The sequence below is a fragment of the Anas platyrhynchos genome, chromosome 2, assembly GCF_047663525.1.
Source record: "Anas platyrhynchos isolate ZD024472 breed Pekin duck chromosome 2, IASCAAS_PekinDuck_T2T, whole genome shotgun sequence".
NCBI classification, from domain to species: domain Eukaryota; kingdom Metazoa; phylum Chordata; class Aves; order Anseriformes; family Anatidae; genus Anas; species Anas platyrhynchos.
Genome location: NC_092588.1, coordinates 34,324,927 through 34,348,637, shown reverse-complemented (window position 1 = coordinate 34,348,637; position 23,711 = coordinate 34,324,927). Strand labels below are relative to the sequence as shown.

The 23,711-nt window shown below is 38.9% G+C and overlaps 1 long non-coding RNA gene across 1 annotated transcript; it reads right to left on the bottom strand.

The window, feature by feature from the left end:
• Window positions 1–12,976: 12,976 nt before the first annotated feature.
• LOC106017629 (uncharacterized) lies at window positions 12,977–22,036 on the bottom strand. The gene is made up of 3 exons (XR_005263797.2): window positions 21,623–22,036; window positions 20,466–20,568; window positions 12,977–18,685 (listed from the first exon to the last, which is right to left on the bottom strand). It is a non-coding gene; the product is annotated as an uncharacterized lncRNA (long non-coding RNA).
• Between the last annotated feature and the right edge of the window lie 1,675 nt (window positions 22,037–23,711).

The window sequence follows — 23,711 nt, the reverse complement described above, 5'->3', positions numbered from 1 at the left end:
ATTTTTACCACGTACATGTTCTTCTAAAAAAGGATAGTTTAACGAGTTGTTTAACTTTCAGGAGGTTAAACAACTTATCTTGTCTGAACCTGAGCCAACACATGTACTTGTCATTCATTCCAGCTGAAGAATTTTTCTGTTCTGTCTCTCTGTGCACTTCTGTATTTCCTAGAACTTTAGCTTTAATTTACAGATTTTTAACAGAAGAATAGCAAAGTAACTAGGCTGTACAAGTGATATATGAATGAAGTAAAGATGGCCCATTAGGATGCATCATCACCAGAAAAAAATAAAATATTTTGCCTCCAATTATCTAGCATATAACAAATTGGAGTCATGGTGAAGTTTCCCACTGTATGGGTCTTACATTCATTAGTGAAATGCATGCCTTTGTGGGATAAGTAACGATGTTTTAAACTTAACTTAACCTAATAGGTGTTAACCTATTGAAACTACAAACTGCACTGGCCTTCTGGTGATTACATGTTGATTCTAGGTTATATTTATGTTTCTATTTTCAGTTAACTTTTTTTTTTTTTTTTTTTTTTTTGAGTGCATACAGCTGTAAATAGTAGAGCAGAATGAGAAAGGATAGGAAGACACATTCTGAGGTGCTTTCATGCCTCAGAAACTCATTTAATTGATTTTCCTAATCTCAGTACAAGGTTTTGATCTTTATTGCTATTATTGTTATTATTACTGTCTCTTTGTCCAGAAGTCCAGGATGACAATTCATGGAAGAATATGTATCTATTGGAACACAAATAAAACAAAAAGTTGGTAGTAAGTTCCTTTTGTAATTTGCCTGCTCAACAGTTACCAGTGATCATAAGTCTCTCTGATTAAGCACAGGTATTTTTTTAATGAGAGCCTACAGACATCTTGGAAAAGAGATGTTTACCCATTTGGGAGTAGGTCAACTGCTGAGAATCAAGGTATAAATGTCCCTGGACAAATCCTGGCTGCTGTGATAGAGAATGTAAATGACAAAGCTACACGTTCGAAGGTCACTTGCAAAGATGAATGTATGATGATGGAGAGGAAGACAGAAAAGAGACAGTTTGAGCTAGCGTTTTTCAGTCTTTTTCCACATCGCACGCTCCACACACTAGATCAAGTTTAATATCTGTTGTACTGTAACAGCAGAAAGGGACCTCAGATGTCGTACTGTAGTTTGTCTTAGAGGAACACTACTGTGCCATTCCTGGCAGAAACTTTCTAAACTGTTCTGAGAAATACAACATCCCAGGCACTCTCTCACAGATCTTCACAGCCTTGTTGGCCAGAAACATGCTATGTCCAGACTCTGTACTGCAGTCTGAGGCCCTTGTTTTCCTCCCTGCCTTGCAGTGCAGATGGTTTTCTTCTTCTGAAAAATCGTATTTTACATATTTACATATGTAAGATCATTATCACATTCTCAAGCTTCTCTAAGTGCCAAAAACACAAAGCCACTTAATTGTGTACATCCTATCTTCTAGACTGCCAGTCCTTCATGCTGCTTTCTCTTCCAGTTGATCCATTTCCTCCCTGAAGTGCAGCACCAACAATTCTGCAGTACTCTAGTGCTGCTGAATACATGTATATCAGATACATTACTTATGCCCATGTGCTATATTCCTATTTTACATGATAATTCCAGCTTTTGTCTTTTTAATCATAGAATGGCTTGGGTTGGAAGGGACTTTAAAGATCATCTAACTCCAACCCCACTGTCATAGGCAGGGATGTCACCCACTAGATGAGGTTGGCCAAGGCCCCATCCAGCCTGGCCTTGAACACCTCCAGGGATGGGGCATCCACAGCTTCTCTGGACAACCTGTGCCAGTGCCTCATAACAGTGAAGAATTTCCTCCTAATGTCTAATCTAAATCTGTCCTATTAGTTTAAGGTCATTCCCCCTTGTCCTATCATTATCTACCTGAGTAAAGAGTCTTTTTCCATCCTTTTTATAGGACCCCTTTAAGTACCGAAAGGCCACAATGAAGTTTCCCCAGAGCCTTCTCTTCTTCAGGCTGAACTTGATGACTCTGATCATCTTTGTAGCCTTCTTCTCACTCATTCTAACAGGTCCACACATTTCTTGTGCTGGTGGCCCCAAACCTGGACACAGTACTCCAGGTAGGGCTCACTAGGGCAGAGTTTAGGGGGACAGTCACCTCCCTTGATCTGCTGGTCACCCCATCTGCTGGTGAAGCAGCCCAGGACAAAGTTGGCCTTCTGGGCTGCAAGCATGCACTGCTGGCTCATGTCAAACTTTTTGTCCACCAGAACCCCCAAGTCCTTCTTTGCAGGGCTGCTCTCAATGATTTTTTCTCCCAGTCTGTGCTCCTGTCTGGGATTGCCCTGACCCAGGTGCAGCACCTTGCACTTGGACTTGATGAACCTCATGTGGTTCATGTGGGCCCGCTTCTCCAGCCTGTCCAAGTCCCTTTGAATAGCATCTCATCTTTCTGTTGTGTTAACTGCACCTCTCAGCTTGGTGTCATCTGCAAACTTGCTGAGGGTGCACTCAATCCCACAATCTATATCATTGATGAAGATATTGAAAAGTCCCAAGACAGACCCCTGAGGGACACTGCCCATCAGTGACACCTGGACATAGAACCAGTGACCACTACATCTTTAGTGAACATTATTCAGCTGAAAACTGAATTTACCTGGTTGATGTTATGCTGTGTATGATATTGCCAATATGGAGGCTGTATTCTGTTGATAGTTTTGTTAACTATCAGGTCTTCATTACACTGTTTGAACTGAACGAAAATGCATAGTAAGAAGAACAAATACTTTTGTAATCTGGGCTCTGGACACTGGTGTCATACACTAGGTACTACTGAACCTGAGAAGATACTGCAGGTCTCTTTGCTGTATGCAACCAAATTTTTAGGTTGTTTTGCAACGCTAAAGTCATTCCCAAACTTAAAATTAAAAGGGTAAATCTTATTCAACTGTCAGTTGCTTTTGTCTGCACTCCAAAGCAGCACAGCAGTGTCTCACACAGCTTTGTGCTGATTTGCCAGTCACAAGCATGCAGCAGAATTATTTGGGTGATGCTGGTTGTAGGTTGGGATTTCTCTCTTTTATATATTTATTTTTTTTTCCCATAGATGGCTAATTCAATTTGAACATTAAGTTGCCTTGGGTCCTCTACAGAGAGAAAAAACACACCCAAATGACAGTCATTTTGTCTACCCTGCCACCTGTCTAAGATTGGATCAATCTCCTTTAGAGAAGTCCTTTCCCATTAACTACAGAGGGGATGATGACCACTAGCTTTGAAAGGGCACAGTTTAGGTAGGTAAAGTTAGGTGACATAATTTACTCTTTGTAGCTCTACTACAAATAGCAGAACTGCAGTAAATTGTCAGCAAGTTGTCTATATAAGGAGCATAGGGATATCAGTTGATTATTTCTACCACTGAAAAGCTTAAAACTGAATGGTGGGAGTACAACTTTCTCCTATAGACAGACTTTTCTGAGATCCCTTGAATCTCATCTGCTGTTTCTGCATAATGGGTTGTGTTTACTATTTCAGATTGCCTCATTAAATCCTTCACACTATTTCTGAAGATAATGTTGAAATAGGCAACCTTCTTTGGAAACTTTGTCTTAATGTTTTCAGGGCGATAAGGAACCATCAAGTATTTTAAAGTTAAATGAGTATTAACTTTTACTAGGTTTTACTTAGGCATAAATCTATGATATTACCCTGTCATATTTTCTCAGCTGAGGAAAAGAATTAAAAGAAATTTAACCCAAGAGAATTTGCCCTTGGTTCTCCACTATGGCACCAGCTACATGAACTTAACCAAGTATGACCTTAATAGCTTGCAAAGCTAAATGACAGTTACACAGACACAGGGGAAGACATGCCACAATGTAGAAAAAGTCTCTTAACAAGAAATTCATAAGTGACTATATCAGAATCTGAATAAACTAAAGAGCTTGGGCTCTGGCAACCACTTATCATAATCAATAGCTTTTTAAAAAAGCATAATATAAGCAAAGTTATTTTTCAAGTTTTCTGTCTACGTCTACTATTCTCTTAAAAAGTCTGATAAATGTTATAAAAATAAATAAGCATGGAAATTTCAAACTACTGTGTGTAAAAAGCAAATATTAAGTTACAATTAGTGATTTAATGCCTATAATAATAATCAGTCTGCAGCAACAATTGTAGTTATCAGTAACTAATTTATATCTTTGAAAAATGAAAACCTCCAAAACCCCCTCTAGCTTATGTTCTCCCAGCCAAAGAAATAATGTTTATATGTATGTACTTAACATTATAATTAAAGCAGCTGGGTGTGGCCTCCCTCAGAAAGAAAAAAACAAAACAAGCTGAAGTTTTTTTTTTTGTGTGTGTGTGTGTGTGTGTGTGTGTGTGTTTTTTGGTAATAAGGGCTTGTGCATGAGACAATAGAAGGAATAACACACTAGCCTTGTCACGGGCAATAACTTTTCAGCCCACCAAACATGGCTGGGCCTCTGAAGTTCAGCAGTTAACACACTCCACATGTAAGAAGGATGGCCCTTTGTTTGCTGTTATATGGTTAACTATGCTTGAGTATCTTGGGAAAGGATGAAGCAAGTTTTCAGATCAACTACTTAACAGAAAAGCAACAGAATCCCACCAAAATACTAAGCCTTCCACTTGCAGCTTCCATTTATTAATAAAATGTGCAAATGCATGATTGTCAAGGCAATGGTTTATTTGTGTTCACAGGAGTCCCATCAATGTTGTGCCAGTGGTACCTTATGAATGTGTCAGAAAGCCACGCACTCAGCCAAAACTTCTACATATTTAAGATCTTTAGCTGATATTTTAAAATTATTATTATTATTTATTTTTATTTATTTTTTCTTACTTAGGAAGCTGATGGATGTTGCTCAATGAAATAAAGCACTCAACTCAGGATGGTACCATGTTAAAAGAAAAAAAACCTGTTTCATATTTTTTGGAAGACCGTGATCTCTACCAGTAGGCATTAGAGGTCAAAGCCATTCATTAAGAGCAGTTATAGTTTCCTACTACTTGTTCTAGAAGCAGGTTCTCAGCAGGTGTATTTCACTGCTGCTCTGTCATCCAGTAGTGTGAGCACAGCTTGATAAGACATAAGGTATACATGTACCTTGAAATGGAGAGAAATTAGAAAAATTGCAGAAGAAAATTACCCACAGCTTATCCCTTTGTCCATTCTCACTTCCTTATTTTCTGAGGTCCTACCTAGTGATGCTTCAGGAGTTCTCTGCTGCTGCTACTGTCCATTAATAAGCACCTTTGTGTGATACCCAGACAGCCTGTACACAGGGAAGCCAAATGGCAGCATGATTTTGTATATAGCCTAAGAAAGACAAAGGCACATGGGAAAGAGAAGGAAGAGGCAGGTTAGTCCCTGCCCAATTCCCAGCCTAGAGCTCTTGTTCCAGCTCAGCCTCCCCTAGACCTTCTCTTGTGGCTATGGAGATGGCAGGGGGAAAGTTTGCCGGGTTGTGCCCATTGCCTCTTGTCCTGTCCCTGCACACCACTGAACAGATCCTTGCTACATCTTCTTTGCACCTTCCTTTCATATATTTATAGAAACTGGTATTTTCCTGCACCATCTTTCTCTCCTGCAGCATGGGCAGTCCCAGCTCTCAGCCTCTCACAAGAGAGGTGCTCCAGTCCCTTCATCATATTAGTGGCCCTTCACTGGGCTCTCTCCAGTACTGGGGAGCCCGAACTGGAAGCAGTATTCCAGGTGTGGTCTCACTAGTGCTGAGCAGGGGGGAAGGGAACACCTGGCAGCACTGTGCCTCATGCAGCCCAGGATACCATTACCCACCTTAGCAGCAAGGGCACGTTGCTGACTCATGTCGGTGTCCACCGGGATTCCCAGGGGCTTTCCTGCCAGGCTGCTTTCCAGTTTCCCTGGGGTTGTTTCTCCCCAGGTGCAGGACTGTGCACTTCCTCTTGTTGGGCTTCATGAGGTTCCAGACAGCTGACTTGAGGCATCAGTACATAAAGATGAGATAAGAAGGTGTACTGTGTTGGGACATGCTAGTCCTGCCTGCTATTCTTAGAGCTGCAATCATTTGCAGGTGTGGTTGAATTAGTGGCTTATCTGAACTAAAAAAAAGCTCTTCATCTGTCCTGTCACCTTCTTTCATATCCATCTGACTTCTCCCCAGCTAAGAGGGGTTTTCTTCTGTCACCTCAACTTCAAGGAACAGTCAGAAATGATACTAAGAAATTAGCAGGCTGCATCTGGACAGATACAAGTGGCATCTAGTCAACTGAAGGTCAGCAAACAAGACAAAAATAGGAACATTTAAAAAAACTCATTTTGGCAGCAATGATCTTGGAAGGGTACTGGTGACAAGTTAAGAGAAAACATTTTCAGACAGTAACATGGCTCCCAAGCCAGGAGCATTGCTGTATGTCAGATCCATAACAGGATGATACCTGAGGAATTTATTTAACAACAAAAAAGCAAAAATTCAGTCTTTGAAAAAAAAAAAAAAAAGAGTCATTCTGATCACATAACAATCACATGTATTTCGATTTCCCAGGAAATATGGAGAAATGCAATTCTTATGTATACTTACTCATTGCAGGAGACTATCATGCGAAAAATATCATCACAAATTGTCATTTTGTGCTGGGAGAACCAGGAAAAAAAAAAAAAAAAGGAAGAAGCACAGCATGAAAACCAACCAACCAACCAACCAACCAGACCTTGAAATATCATTGCAGCCCAGAAGCAGGCTACAGTACTTAGCATCTTTCAGTAAGATTTGAAAACATAACATGGACCCAATTGCCAGAAAGATAAAACTTTTGCAAAGTTTTCAACAACTAAATGTTAACAAAAATACCAGTTGTAGTTTTCCTCATGTATATGTTGGGGAAAATTGTGGTCTAAACATTGTTCCAATGCCACAGAATCTTTTCAAAGATTGCTGTTCCCATACCTATGAAGTAAGGTCAAATATTCACACCTTCATTGTTTCCACAAATGGACACGTGTCCACAGGAGCTGCAGACTGACTGCACTGTGAAGGCAGGGTCATGGAGGGCTCTAAATCCCCTTCAAAGGGGGCCATTAGGAAGCACACTGCAGAGAGATAGACAGTGAACCCCTGAGACTCAGAGACTTTGTTTGCTGGGTTATGGTACTGTGTATAAGTAAGGGCCTCCAGGCTTCAGCTAAAATATCCCCACAGTGCTTCACTGATCCATGCAGATGGACTATATTGAGTCAGTAAATCCAGAATCACTGGCCTCTTTTTAACTTAGCCATTCATTCCCACAGCCTGGGATGATCTGTGCTAGTTTTAGCTTAAGTCTTTTACATATCCTCCTCCACCCTCAGTTACTCTAGGCAATATAGCTGACTGCAAAAAGAACATCTCTGCCAGTGATGTCTTCTGGTGTATAGACAGAGCAAACATGATACTAACCAGAACAGCAGGAAGTACCACAAGATATTCATATATGTTATTAAAACAGATGGTTATTGCTGTGCTGGGAGGGGCAGTATTGTTTACTCTATAAGCAACCATAAGTGTGGGGGCTGCTTTTCATTTTCCTGTCTTCCTTGTCATCCTTGCTCCGTTGCCTACCAACTAATCTACTTCATGCATAAACCATTAATCAGCAGTTATAACATTCATTATGCAGTTCACTGTCTTTATCTAGACACTATTTTCATTTGGAAAACTATTTCCATTAGAAACACATCTTAGCAGAATTACCAAAAAGACTTTGCAGTCTTTCAAACAGGTGTTGGGGCATGGTGTAATGATTTCCTTGCATAGTAATACTGTCAGAAGTTCAGTCTGTGAAGAAAGTATTCTCCATTTTGGAGACTTAGCTGACTAAGTGATTATTGAAGAAAGGAATGCAGTAAAAGGGATGAAATTTTCACATACTTTTAAAGTAACATTTTGGATCATGATTCTATTCCTTACTCCCCCTCTAACTGTCAGGGATTTTTTTTTTTCTGGTGTACAATGCCCTGACAATGCCAGGGGTAGGGTTTCTCTTTTTATTCACAAAAGTTTACAACACAAGTAATGGCAAGTTTTCAACCCACCCAGTTTTATCAAGTCAGACTATTCATTTAATTAACTTTAGCCTGAAAAAAACATTAGGTAGCATGAATGTGACTGTTAAAAACTAGTAGAAGAGTTTCTATCTGGCAAGTAGCATCAGTATTACTTATGTCAGCTAGTGTGAAATAAGGAATTGTTAGATTATTTTGTCTTGATTCTGTGGTTAAGTAGCTTGTTACCCCAGATGAGAATTTCACTGCCACAAACAAGAAGGCAGCAAGGTTCTAGTGAGGTACTTGACTCATGGGGCTTGAACACACCCTTAGCTAAGCAGTAAAGGTTCAGTACATAAATACAGGTTGAAGGATATTGATTTACCTGAAAAATTAGAGTTATTCTAGGGCTACATAAGCATCTCTGGATTATTAGAGAAGATTTTTTAGTCCTCTATTGCTCAAGGCTTGGCTTTGGTATGATCAAGCACAGATCAGTTGTTTGAACAGAATAATCATTTAAGTGATGGTTGTTTAAGATTACTGTGTTACGGAGTAAACCCCCTGCCTTGGTAGATGAACTGTAGGTCTGGCCTCCCTTTAAACCAGAAGAACTGCACTTGAACTTGAAACTGGCATAACATTTTATTTCTCAATCTTTTTGTGAAGGGACTGTTTTTGCACGAATATTATGTGATTCTACATCTCTACAGTGTCCTGACCTCAAATACTGTGTGCTGTTCTTATTTCTCATCTCAGAATAATACAGTATGATTGCAAAATATACCTACAGGGAGATGAGCACAGCCAAAGATATATTACAACGTTCACACAAAAGAACAGACTATATCAAAACTTCTGACTAGGGTGAACTGAAAGATAATATACTATAGGTCTATAAAATTGCTTCTGACATGGAAAAGCAAATAACCACTCCCTATTTGCCTATCTCTTATGATAGGAGAACATGAAGACATTAAATAAAACAGATGTGCCATTTTCCAAACAAAAGGAGAGACTTTTCTATTCTGTGAAACGTCTTGCCATAAGATACAGTGGATGTTAAAAAGATTGTACAAGTTTACTCAGCCACTGGGCAAAAGCTACAGAAAAGGAATTCTTTAAGGGCTCATTACATATAGATGGTTTTGTCAGGAACTTGTCCCATTTCCTCTCCAGTATAAGATGCCCTTACTTGCAGTACTATACAGGTGTAGGGTATAGTAGAACAGGACCTGGAGACTGAGCACTGCCACTGTTTTTTTCATTTAAGGTAGCTATTGGAATTTATAGTCCAGACTTTGATATGTTGTGTTGCACTGTGGCAGAAAACTGCATATTCAGAAATCTATATCTTAAGCAAGAAGTTCTAATTTGTTACTAACTGTTTTAAAATATTAATAAGAATAGATTCTTACAGGCACACTAGCAGCTTTAAAGACAGCTAAGATAGGTAACCACCTACCACACTGTCAGTGTTAAAAAAAAAAAAGAAAAAAAAGCAAAGAACCAATCAAATGGGATTTTCCCCACCTTCCCCCCAAGAGAAAAAATACAATGGCTTGAATACTTCTGTTCCAAATAATGAACTGACACTACTGAATCTAACTTTCATGGTATCATATTCAGGAAAGAGAAATTGTTGGGAATTGGCGCAAAGGGCATGGACATGAGTCTGTGGAACAGTTGTTCGATCTGAGCTTGTTTTAAGCAACCAGGAGTAGGCCTCAGCAAATCCCATGGCTTTCTGTAGCTGAGCAAACCAAGCTACCAGGGCAACTATGAGAAGTTCCCATGACAGTGTTCCCACGTCGCCCAATTGAGGAATTCAGAAAAATATTTTTACCAGCAGCTGGCTTCAAGGACAAGGTCTACGTGACTGCTAATCACAAGGGGGTTGTTTTCTTGTAGCTGTTTGTCTGAGTGCTCTTGACCAATAATCTTGTGTGAAACACTGTCCGCCCCTGTTAAGTTCACTATAAAAGTTAGGCGATTCGGGCAATAAAATAGAGCATGATCTGACTCTACTGGTGTCTGTCGTGCTTTTGGCCGTGCTTACTAACAAGAAATTAATCAAATCAGCAGAGAAGCAACAATGGCAACTCTTGCCCTTCCTAGAAAACAGGCCATTGTTGTCATTTGTTACATATATAGTTTCACCTCATGGAATACCTTGATAAAAAGTGGCTGTAGTGATGGTGAGTGGAGGAATGATATAAGTGGTGCCTTATTTTAGTTTAAAGCCATTACTCCTTGTCATATCACTACGTGTCCAGTTTTCCTGTAGGCCCTCTTTATGTGCTGGAAGGCTACTGTAAAGTCTCCCCAGAGCCTTCTCTTCTCCAGTCTGAACACACACAAACATGTGTAGCACACACACACTGCTCATGCTCTTGCCTGTCATTCATAACTGTGATGCATTCATGGCAATGGGTGGTTCAAACTTACGTTGGGATCAAGTTGACATCCTTGTGATGTGCTTTTCAGGAACTCCTTAAACTGCCCAACCACCTCTTTCATCCCTAACATCATGAACATTCCTGGCAGGTAACCCAGGAATTCTGTATTTGATTTCTCCTTTGAACTAGACTCCCTCCCATATTTACATTGAATATAAGCCAGAATCTGGAGATGTTTATCCGAATCCTGGTTATGCATTTTCTAAGGCTGCTTAGAAGAGCTGGGCAAAATAGACTGTAATTAATAAATTAAATATTGCTCTGGTGTACGTAAAGGAAATAAGAGAAGCCCTGGGAACTATGGGCTGACAATGATGACATAGTAGCCCACCTTCAGTAGAACCCTACCTGAAAAGCTTTCATAGACTTGAAGAAAATACTTTTTTGGATTTATACATGTGAGTGTCTTCAGAGCACTGACACGTGCATACAAGAAAGTTAGGCAGATGTAGACTACTACAAACTCAGGAAGAGTGTACAAGCCTCTAAAGGCAGATATACTCCATGGAATAGCAGAGTCACTCACTAAGTCAACTAATTTAAAAAGCAGCAGTGTTGAAATAGATTGGAGTCTACTGACCTAATTTGTCATTGTTAGCCTACAGGAATAGTGAAGAACCTCCATAGCCAATTATCAGTTTTCTGCTATACACTTTCATCCCTCCATGCACACTTATTTTTGAACTTCTTTGAATGGTAAAGCATAACAAATAACACTGGCAAGGAGCGTGTCTGCCTGCTGATGCAGCTGTTTCCTGTAAAGTTTATTTGTTTTCCCAAAACCTCTCTATTTTCTGAGGCTTTGTTGTTAAAAATGAGGTAAGCAGCACAAGTAAAGCTTATTGATCTAAGTAAGAAAAGTGGCCAACAATATGACTCAATTTGTAAAATTAATTTGTTGTCACCAAAGGCTTTCAGATAACAGTTAATTCCAATACCCTATATATAGAGAGTTATCACTAGTCTAGTGAAAGTATGTTAAAGGTTTTCAGTTTTAATTTTCTCTCTGAAGTAATAGAAGATGCCACTGGCCCTATCAATAATACAGTTTAATAAAACATTAACAAAGCAGAAATAGAAAGACTTGAACAATATTTTTCTTTAACATATTTTCCTTCATGAATAAGGGATTTCTTACTAGCATGGGCTTTCCACTTTCAGTAGCATCACCTTCCATTGGGTGCTTCATTTTGGAGAGGAACATTGCCAGAGAGCAGCAGGAACAGAGGTGCCCTACAAGCAAAGACTCGCCAGGAGCAGAGAGTGAACCTTTCAACTGGGGTACAGTCATACAGTGCCAGAACAGGGTTGTGTTGGTGACAATGATCAAAAACTGTCAAATGACAGTTTCTAAAAAAAAAAAACACAAAGTAATGATTTAGGTTCATAGTCCAGCTAGGGACACCATTCAGGAACACTGGATGAAGGACCACAAACAGGACTACAGCATAGGTCTGATGCCTAGCCAGAAGATGGAAAGAAAGCTACCTACAACACAGGCCCACTATGTATCCAGGAAAACCACTCAATAACCCAGGAAGGAACCTATGGTTACTCAGGGCCAAACTTAAGTGGGGCTCCTGGGCCCACGGGCAGGTACCAGGTTCCAGGTGAGGCTGGCCTGGGAAATTAAAGCCAATTAGTGCAATCAGGGCCCTGACAGATACTAGTGAATCATATCCAGCAGGAAAGAGAGAAACCAAGTTTTTGGATTTGACAGTCTCTGGTTTGCATTGAAGATCACTGGGAGATTTCTCAGTCTCACTGAAATTTCTGTCTATCTTGCAAAACTAATGTTCTCAAAACAAACACCTACTCTTTAAACTTAGGGAAAAGTCAGGTTTTGTCACAGTGAGGTCAATAATAAAATTCCCATTGCTCTCAGTGGGGTCAGGGTTTTACCTTGCCGTTTCTTTTCCTAAGCTGCTGTTTTGAAGTCCAACACGGTAATAAAAATAATTAGAGGAAGTGCCACAGACTCTCTATCCTCTTATATCAGTGCATTTTATACTCTCTACTTTGACCCTTGTGTCAGGCTAATGGCTCTCTGATTAAGAGTCAGATAAACCTGCTCCAGAGCACATCAATATCACTCCCTTTTGGCCGGAGGTCTGGGTCAGCAACGTGAGCATGAAATACGCCTTTCCTCCTGACCTGCCAATGGCAGAAATGTTGTGCTACTGTAGGGCTTGATGGTCCACGTTAAAGGAAGCCTAGCAAATGAACCAGGAGCTGGGGCCTCCCTATGATAGTTCTTTCTCCCCAGATTGTTTGACTAACTTATTGGCAAAAGTTTTACTATATCTATTTGTGGAAATGAATAAATACATGTACTATTAGTGTCTTCTTGTCAAAGCCTTGGGGATCTGTTTTTTTTTTTTTTTTTTTTTTTTTTTTTTTTTTTTAGTTATTATTTTTCTTTATTTCTTTTTCCTTTGAGAAGAATAAACATTATGTGACAACAGGTCTAGTCACATGCCAAGAGAACACATGAAATGCCATTACTAGTATGTCAGCACTTTTAATATTTTTCTTCTTGGAGAGCCATCACTGTATAGTTTTCAGCAAGGAACTGCTCCCAAGACTATCCTGTGCTCTGCTCTCAGTGTTCCACACACTCATCTGTCTCGTAGCTAGGAACTATGGAACTGACACAACATGTGCAATTTAGGTGTCTACCTAGATTTAGGAGTGAATATATATGTGCATTAGCTGTCTGTCATTAGGAAGATTTTCAGCTGACTATCCAGTACAGATGGGATTCAGCTGCCTAATCACATACATCTAGTGACTTTCTTGATGCCCCAGGATATTTCTTCTGGCAACTACTTGTTCTTGAAGGGCATAGATTTTGTGCCCAGCCTCATGTGGTTCTGTTGTGGGTAACCTAGAGCATCTCAAATGGCCCTAGATATCTCTCTTTAGGAAAGTGAATGCCTCTTTTAGTTGTTTAGCTTAGGATAAACTGAATTTCTCATTTCGCTTTATTGACTGTATTCACTATTCATTGATAACTCTGGAAATTTAAGATGGCCTGGCTTACAGAAGACTATAATTTTGGTGGCTTTCTGTTTGGAACTTACTCTTCATGCCCCTATGTAAGAGTTTCTAAATCTTCAGTAGTTCTATTAGTGTTTCTCAACATGCCCCAGATTATGGACTACTCATTTGGGTCAGTTTGTTCTTCTAGTCACAGTATGTTAATTCAGTCATTACCACTGAGGAATGCCAAAAATTTATTGAGTATTAATGTCACTAGAATACTTTCTTAGGTTTATTCATATCATAAATATTATTCTGTCAACTGTGTTTTCACAGTAACAGCCTTATGTTAATAGACATATTAATATAATGGGTGTATTAATAATAAGTTGTTTAACTCTGTCAGTGTGTTGCTCTGAATAGTTTATTTGTGCTAATTTGTGAGGTGCTGAGGAATTAATAATAGTTGCTCAGTCTCAGTACAGGGTTTATCAGGGGATGTTAATCTCTGAGGCTCTTGAGAAGCTAATGATTTTGGGTAGAACAAAGGTAGAACTCCTCTCCTGCTTTCCACTGAGAGACGAAACTCCTCCCTGAACACAAAAAGAGAAAGACTTGCATTAACAACCTCTATCTCCGACTAGCTCTTAGCTCTGTTAACGAACAGTGAGATAGATTTATATTCCCATACTGTTGTTACTGTAGAGATCAACAGAGCTTTGCAGTCTTGTGGAGGAGATCTCAACTTTGAGGTTTTATCTTTACTTCGTTTTTCTCTCCCAAAAGAGGGAGTTGACACACAGACAGCAAGACCCTGTTGTACAGAGTCCTACTCTGTAGTAGATATATGGTACTGAACTTTATTGCTTGGAAAAATGGCATATATCAATGTCACAGATCTCACAGCAATGCACATACACAGGAGACAAAATCTAAGCTTCACTGTGTAAATTTAATTTGATCATTTCCTGCCTTTGCTTGGCTGATACTAACCCATTCACTTTCTCGTAATGTTAGTATTTATGGAGGGCACGTACAAAAATAGACTGTATATATACATATATTTAGCTATTTTACATTCTAGTACATTCATTTCTGTTAAAAATCTATGGGTATACTTGATTCATGTTAAAAAAATACTATTTTTTCTTTATCCATTAAGAAATCTAAACTTTGCTCATACCCTCCAGACTTAAACTAAAACAAGTAAAGGCTTTCTAGCATATAGCATAACAGCTGTATGAAAGTTACTTTTTCACATGCATATGGGGGAGGCAGCAGTGGAACCATTTGCAGGTATCAGCATCTATGGTGATTTTAGCAAGACATCCTTTTGGTAACAGTCTTTTAATACTAAAATAGAGTTGACTTTCAAAAAAAGCAGATCCTGTTAGTTGTTTTGGGTGTTGTATGACACCTGGAATATTTTCTAGATCCTTTACAGACATCCCATTTCTGCCTGTTCAGCAATAAGCCATTCAGAACCACTCCTACAGTTTTAATGTTGCAATAGTTATTTAATGGTTATCGCACGCCCTCTGCTTTCTTCCCCCTAATCCAGAAGGGAATTTCCAGTAGAAATAAAAGATTAGATTTCATTTTCTACCCTTTTTTATCTGCTTTATCTGCTTTTTCTTTCAGACAGGATTGATTCTGCTTGAGCCTTAAACCATTGGACCCTCCTACAGTCTTATGACTAAAATGTTTCTTTTTTTCCTGTGGAATTTCTGAAAACAGCCAAAGTAGAAGGAGATACACAGTTAGCATCCAAAGAAGGCCTGCATTATATGTGCAAAAGATATGGAATAACCCCCTGACTTTCTTAGAGTTCAGCCTCCTGAGAAAATTATCCTTTTGGTGGCCTTTTCTCTCTCTGGAGGTGCAAGTATTTTCCTCTTAAGTTCTTAACAAAATCACTGGCAGTGTCATGATTGCCAATTCTAACTGTAATGTTTTTATTAGAATTTTGAACAACTTGATCAATTGTGAAAGAACAATATTGAAATCTGTGACTCATATGGTAAGGGTTTGGTCTTGCATATGATCAAGGAGGAAGATCAAGGTGTGAGGAAATATTTTCCCTTTGGGTAGTAGCATGTATGAGTCCTTCCCTAGCACTCAGCCTTCTCCTACTGTTTAAGTGGATATTCTTTCTTAACTGCATATATGAGCATGCACTTTGCTCAGTTGTGATGGATATAAATGCTTGGTGGCACCAAAACCTGTAAGAACAACTTAGCTTCAATATGCGTTAAAAATAAATAAAAAAATGTTTGTCTGATTTGTTTCAAAGCAGAAATGGTTAACTAGAAAAACACAATGCAGCACCACAAACTCTTTATATGCAAGTGCTTTAATGACCCCCAACTTTTAAAAATTTGTCAGACATAAAAGCAGTACTAATCCGATTAGTAACTGTGATTGAGTAAATCTACTGTAAAAATGGACCGTGCCCTGTTTTGAACATGATACCATGATGGTCATTTGAGAACTGCCACTGTGAAACATAAAAGTCTCTTTGATGGAATATTTATTTCATGTGTTAAAAAAAAAAAGGATAATATAGTATTGTTTGTTTTCAAAATCACTTGTAAAATTTTATTAGCCAAGGAACTAATATTCAAAACAGCCAGGAAGAGAATAGCTTTTGCAGTAAGAGTGAGATGAAAGCTCATCAGAGGGGAAATTAAGTGGTTAAGTCCAAAAATTGCTAGCTCTACTTCTTTTAGTTGCAGTGCCCCATAGGAATAAAAGGAAGGCAAGTATTTTGAAAAACTATATTTGTTGAGTTGAAAAAGTCAGCACTCTGTTGTGTGGCCTTGGAAACTCTCATCGAGTTTTCTATCTGCCCTCCAGAATATTTCTGCATGTCACTTTGGCAGTCACAGCTACTAATTTTAAAGCAGAGAAGAGTCTTCATTCCTTGGGGCTCACATGCACTGCAATTAGTCTTATTATAAAATGCCAAAAAATCTCTGGCAGCTAAAATGAAGTCCAGGGAAATGTCCACACCACTGATGAATGAGTTCCTTGAAAAGAAGTAGGGGTGGGCATGAGCCACGACATTTGGATTTAGATCCAGGTCTGGAAAACCTGGGGATTGTGTTTTGGCTGGGTCCATTATATATATATACATATATAGAAGGAGATCAGCAGAGGCATTTGTATCCAGATTTGTGCTCCAGATTTCATTAACTATTTATTATAAGTCCATGCACATACATGCACACATGCGGTTTACAATTGTTATCCAAACTTCAAGTAGAACAATAAATAATAATGCATATAAAAGGTCTCATTTTTCGTTCACCCACACAGAGCTGTATTTCCTTTCTAGTCAAAGTGTTTCAGAGATTGTCTTGAGTCATGATTGCTTGACCAACCCTTCTTGCTCTAATACTAATGCTCTATTTAACCTAATTAAAAGTTTGCTCAAAAAGTTTGCATGGTGCAACATGCCAGCTAATGAGAGGAAAAAAAAAACATGCACCACACACACACACACAAATTTCTTAAGACAGAAACTGCATTTTTTTTGCAGTTATGAGGTGCAATTTATCAACTCAGATGAAAAGTTCTCAATTTTTAAAAAGAAATAATTATTCAGCTTATAATAAAAGTGTATTCTTTTTGCCAAAGTGAAAAAGCCATTATTTTTAGGATATACATGTATGGCAAGCTTCATTTGTTGTGCAACAAGCTTCTAGTTTTGTGTTCAGTTTGTATTGCTGTATAGAACACAACATATCAGACCATTTGCAAAGAAGCAGTGAGGACATTCCTCCTGCTTTTCCCTTTGTGCCACTGCATCCGCAGCTGAAAGAGATTTGGCTCCAGATCCCGTTGTCCTAGTCCAACACCTTTTGACATTCTGGGCAGTTTCTGAACAACCACGATGTGGGACAGTAATTTTGGGGAAATGAAGTTGTGCTTCACTCCTTGCATGCAGCTGAGGGGATTGGTACCTTGGGGCAGCTGGGGAGACCCAGCAGGAGCACTTCCTGAGGATTTTTCCAAAGAGCATGCCTACTAATAAAGACAGATCTATAAAAGTTAAATGGGAGGCTAAAGGATGCTTTATGTAAGCTAGAATACAATTTCTAAAGGTTAAATACCAGTCTTCTTTGTTCCTAACCCCTTAGACCCAGCACAACCAAGCTACATTTGTGGCACATATTTTTTTTTCTAATTTGAATCTTAACTGAATTTTTGCCAACAGTTCAACAGGTGCAAACTATAAAGACGAAAATAACTGTGTCACCAGAATGTCTTCTTTTGATAATTTGCCTTATCAGATCCTGCTGTCACAGAGGCACTGTAGTGTTGCTGTGTTGCTCAGCTTATAAATATGAAACCAGGCAAAAAAAATCCCAGGGTTGAAAGAATGGGTATTAAAAAGGCAGATTAATGCCCAGAAAGACTTGCACATTACTTCTCAAGACCACAAATAAAAAATTAGCCCAATTACCTTCTTTTAAATATTACATGATCCACTCCATATGAACAAAATGAAAGAAACAGTGACTATAATGCACAGCTACTGGTATTCTACAAAGAAACATTGCTTGGATCCTCTGAATGTTAATTTCTGACATAAATTCTCTGTCAACAAATTTATGCATGTACACAAGAACACAAATATCATTACCAATTCCCTGGACAAGGGGATTAATTGCACCCTTCAGTAAATTTGCAGAGGACACCAAGTTGGGCAGGAGCATTGATCTGCTTAAGGGCAGGAGGGCTCTGCAGAGGGGTCTGGATAGGCTGGCTGGCTGGGCAAAGGCCAACAGTTTGAGGTTCAACAAGGTTAAGTGCTTGGGGCACAAGAACCTACAATGCTACAAGGGAGGTTTAGGTTAGATATTAGAAAAAAATTCTTCACTGAAAGGGTTGTAAGGAATTGGAACAGGCTGCCCAGGGAAGGAGTTGAGTCACCATTCCTGGAGGTATTCAAAAGATGTATATATATGATGCTTTGGGTTTGATGGTTTAATGGTAGACTTGGCAGTTCTACGTTTATGGTTAGACATGGTGATCTTCATGGAGGTCTTCTCCAACCTAAATGATTCTGTGATCTCATGAAGATAGAGTGCTAAATATACAGTATTTTACTTAGTGCTTGGTAACTACAGTGGAGTCAGGCCTGGAAATCTGAAAGAAACTGCAAAACACTCCCAGTAATCTCCAATATCCACCAGACACTGCAGCCTAAAAAATAGAGACACAGATCTGTTAAAACACAACATGGATTTTCTCACTAACATTTGCTTCCTGACACAAACTGAACCAAATGCACTATTCCTTTACACTTCCCACCTATTCTTTTCCAGTATATTTTAAAATCAGACTACTTGCCAGAAAATCACTGTTTGAATTGAAACCCTGGTCTGTGTATTTCCATCCTTCTGAACTAGGAAATCCCAAATGTACAGTGTCCCAGGCTGCTTGTTAGAGATGATGGTGTGTATACAGCGAGCCATGAACAACTCTTTGTTTCATTTCCAAACAGTTTTATAAATAGAGCTCACTTACAATCTCATAAACTTCATTCTATCCTGAGGCCTTTCTGCATAGCTTCATTTACACGCACACAAATTGAGCGTTTAAGAGGTTTACTTTAGCCTGATAATGATCTATTAAGACTGATTATAAAGTGAAAAAAAAACAACAGGTATCTAGTACAAATATTCTTTCACATAAACAGCACATCACCTCATTTCACTGTGGTCTCATTTCTGGATAGGGTATCGAGTTCATAACTTTATTCTAGGGCAATGTGACTCACTCATGTAGCAGATTGTTTTGGAGCTTGTCTACTCTCAACAAATGCAGAGTATCAGATCTTGAGCCTTTTGGGGGAAGATCCTTCCCAAAAGACATAATAATAGTAAATCAAATGGGATTATAAATGTAGATATTTATGTGTGCATGTATATGTGTGCTTGTGTGTCTGTCTGGGGGAACAGAGGTGGAAGGAGGGTATTAGCAGTGAGGACTTACACCATCCTGGTCATTTAAAAACTGCATGCAGCATGTCACTGGTTATTATTCAGGCTTCTTTGTTTTCAAGCTGTAACATATCTAGGATAGTAATTCCTGGTCACTTGCCTGCATTCACTTCTTTGAAATTCCTTCCTAGGTTCCCATCTTACAAAACATTATGCATCTTCCTAACCTTACACTTGAAGCATGCAGCATGACCCTGGCTTAATGACCACGGCTCGGAGGGCACTCTGCACTCAGCAGCGACCTATGCCACGAATGGGGTTAGGGAGATGAAGTGGGAATTATGCCAGAAATGAGTGGATTGAGGACAATTCTGGCTGCAGCCTTACACCAGCTTCTGAGGTTGTCCAGCAGAGTCAGTGACAGGGAGGTAAGATGAACATGCCAAGTAGGAATAAGTATATCCCAGACACTTCATCTGCTGTCACTGCTAGTGCTGCCACCCAGAAAAGGGCTTGGGCTCTTTAACAGTGGTGGTGGCTTAAAGGGGCTGGAAGGAGTCCAAGGGAATAGGGAAAACTACTGGTGAAGACAAGCAGTGCAGTGAGGAAGAAAGGATGAAAGACGCCTGGAAAATATCCCTCCCCTGCCAAACATGTCTAATATCAGCTTCCTGCTCCATTACTTTGCTGCTAAAATTTTCTATGATTTGTATCCCAAAGCTATTTGCCAGGAGAGGAACAAAAGGAAAGCCTGGTCACTCAGCAGTGTTACCCTCCAAGCACTGATCAGTAAGCACATTGGCCTGTGCTTAGCCCATAGCCTGATGGCCTAAGGATATAAGTGAGGCCAGGAATGCAAAGAAGCAATGACTTGGTACACCTCTTCATATTAGGAAGAAGAGAAAAAAATGAGACAGTCTTAGGTCCCCAAATCCTTTTATCTCAGAGCTTATGTGACTGAAGGTTCTTTTTTTTTTTTAAATTGCCAATTGTATTAACCAGTCTGATAGTAAAAATATTGATCACTCTTTAAGCCTTACCTCAGTTATTCCAAATAGACTGAAAGTCCAATATCAGCAATTCCTGACTTGCAGAGAAGAGAGAAGAGAGAAGAGAGAAGAGAAGATTGCCATGTTACATCCTCTAAAGTAAAAAATACAAATGTCACTGAACTGGAGACAACACAGACACCACAATTCTAGATTTCATTGACACATTCAGGTCACATTTAAGCCTCATCCCAACTAACTACTTTTTTTTTTTTTTTTTTTTAAACCATGCTTTCTGCTCACAGTTGATTTTGTGTACAATACTACGATACTGCAGCTCTCCAGTGCTGCAAGTATTTCCTCAAAAGGGGGTCATTCATGGACAGGCAGCGATATCTGTTTATAACCAGTGCAAATAATTACAGATGACAAAAGCAGAAAGGAAGGGTAAAAATCATTGAAAAATCATATCCTAGATTCATTTTTTTTGCTTTTGAAGAGCTTTACTTGCAGATAGACATTCCCAAGGAAGGCTGCGATGGTTTACAGCTAAAAAATGCTCGATTCTCTGTTAGCTTTTTGCATTTGATGAGATTTACAACATACTTACATGTAACATCAAAGAACGAGTCAGGCCTTACATTAAGTTTGTTTCCACACTTAAAATGAATACCTCTTGAAGAAAATTACATTTCCCTCCTGCCAAAGGATCCAACCCACTAAAACATCCATGACTCCACTGCAGATAAACATGTGGTCAAGACCCAGCACTGTTTTCCAATTAGTCTATGGGGATCGTAAGTTCTAAACATCACTAGGTATCATCTATCCTCAGTATGTCCTGATTTCTTCTATGTTGAAATCCACGTCAGTTGATCATCAGTTCAAGTGGAAGAAAGTCTCTGTCTCTGAGCATTTTTTTTTTTGGAGGAGAAGAATGATAGAAAAATAGGGGAAGTTTTTAGGCTTTGTTCATTTTTTGGATGCTAACCACTTTTTTTTTTTTTTTTTTTTTTGTCGTGTATTTTTGCAAGGACTGCAAAGCTGCTGGGAGTACTGAAAAGACATTTTAACAAGGGAAAATAAAATAACAAAAATGTAAACTGTAAATTGACCAACATTAAAGTTAACGATGTACTTTATACAGAGTACTCAGTACTTTATACAAAGATTATAAATGACAAAAGTATATAAAAGTAGGTATTTACCTTATTTTCTGATTTCACTCTGTAATTTCACCCCTAGCAGTCAATCAGAGCCTCAGTTCGTAAACTAGCGATATCTTAAATTCTCTGCTGATGCAACTGATAGAGCTTGCTCAATACTTTGCCACCCTCAGTTTACCCCATGTGCCCTGTTCACATTATTTATACTCTGAGCCAACACGCAGCTATAACTAAGCCATGTAGCTATGTGAAAGCCCCAACTTTGCAGATCCCCCCTGATAACAAGAGTCCGTCCAAAGAGCTGTCCAAAACCTTGGGGCTTTTACCAGCCAGTCTGCCATTCAGCTCTGCCGCAGCGACTCAGGAGCTGCCTGCCCTTCGCCCCCCCCAAATCCGTGCAGCGACTCGGAAAAGCTGCGGGGGGGCCCTTTACAACCTCTACAAGCACGGCGGGTTCCGCCGGCAGGTGGCGATGCCCCTACACGGAACCGGAGCCGAGCGGGGCACCGAGCCCCCGGCGGGCCGAACGAGCGAGCCCGTGCATCTATCTACCTTAAAGCATTATTTATTACTATTAATATTATTACTTTTAAGAATGGATTTTGTGCTTTTTGCAGCTTTTCGCATCTAAGACCAGAGCTCACAAAGTTGATGCAGCATTTTTTTTCTTTTGTGGAATGTACAGACATCACTTACAAAAAGTTCACTGCACAAAATTGAAAATAAATAAATATATATATATATAATATATATTTTTTTTTTACAGAAAAATGTTTTATGTAAAAATATTTTTACAGAACTAATGCTTGGTTCAGCGACTTTTTCATATTTCTGGAAAAAAAATCCTTTACATTTTAAAATTTATTATTATTATTTTTATTATTAATGATAATAATAATTCCGAGGTATCCCAATTTTCAGAATACAGGTATTCAGCTTCTTCTGAAAATGAAGCGTGTGGTGTCTCAAACCAAGCACCCCAAATTTCTGTGTACTTTTGGAAAACTAAGCCTAAGAGCCTCTCACTGCCACTGTATTCACTGATAAAAATACAGTAGCTCATATTGCCATCTGAAAAAATTTGGCGTTCAGAGCAGACACAATTATGCTGTCTCATGAGATCATAGCCAAGTCAGAAGTATTTGTTCAAATCTTTTTTTTTTTTTTTTTTTTTTTTTTTTCTGGACAAACCTCAAAAGATCTGTGTTCAGGTTGAATCTGAACAACCACCAAAACAGAAGAATGGCATAAGAAGCAGTGTTCAAACTTGGTTTCAGATCCAAACACTTTCATTGCTCAAGGAGGAAAAAGAAAACAAAGGTGATTTGGGTATGTTTTTGATTCACCCTTTTGTAAATATGGGGCCCACAAAGAATTTTGGATCTGGATCCAACTGTCTGTGAAATGCAGGAGCTAGGAGCTTTAGTTTGGTTTGGATCTACCTCTTGCTGCTTTGAACTATTTGGGTGTTTACTTGAAACTTATCCAACCTGTCCGCATTTTTTGAATTTGGAAAACTGAGCTGGAAATGTGACAAACTGCTTTTTTTTTTTTTTTTTTTTTTTTTTTTGGTATTTACCAATTTCAGTTCTGAACAGAAAATAGGAATGAAGCATGCCCATTTCAAAAATTCCAGCACCACAGCTGACAATTAATGTTTGGTGTAATGAGGGCAAAGAGGCACAGATGCAAGTGTGCCTGTGTGATTATGATGTCTCCTCACTTCTTACACTCAGAGTATCACTAGAGTAGAAAGTTCTTACATGAAAAATTACTTTAGAAGGGCAATGTTGAGACAGCACATTTCCATAGATGCCTCACTAAGAAACAGTTTCCTACTGTTTGATTTGCAAATCATTTTCATTTTGCACAAGAAAGTTTAATGAGACTCATTAACAGAAAACTACTTTTATCATGAGTGCCTCTAGTTTTCTATAGTTCTAGGCATTTGAATTAAAAAATCCACTGACCTCAGAGAGGTTCATTTTCTTATATTTAGTATTTCCTGAATTTTTAATGCATCATTTATCCCTCTTCCACTTCTTTAAAAATGAAATTAAGTAAAAATAATCAGAGCATCTACACTGATCCTTGTCTGTAGGATGCTTCCATAACTACACATTATATTTAT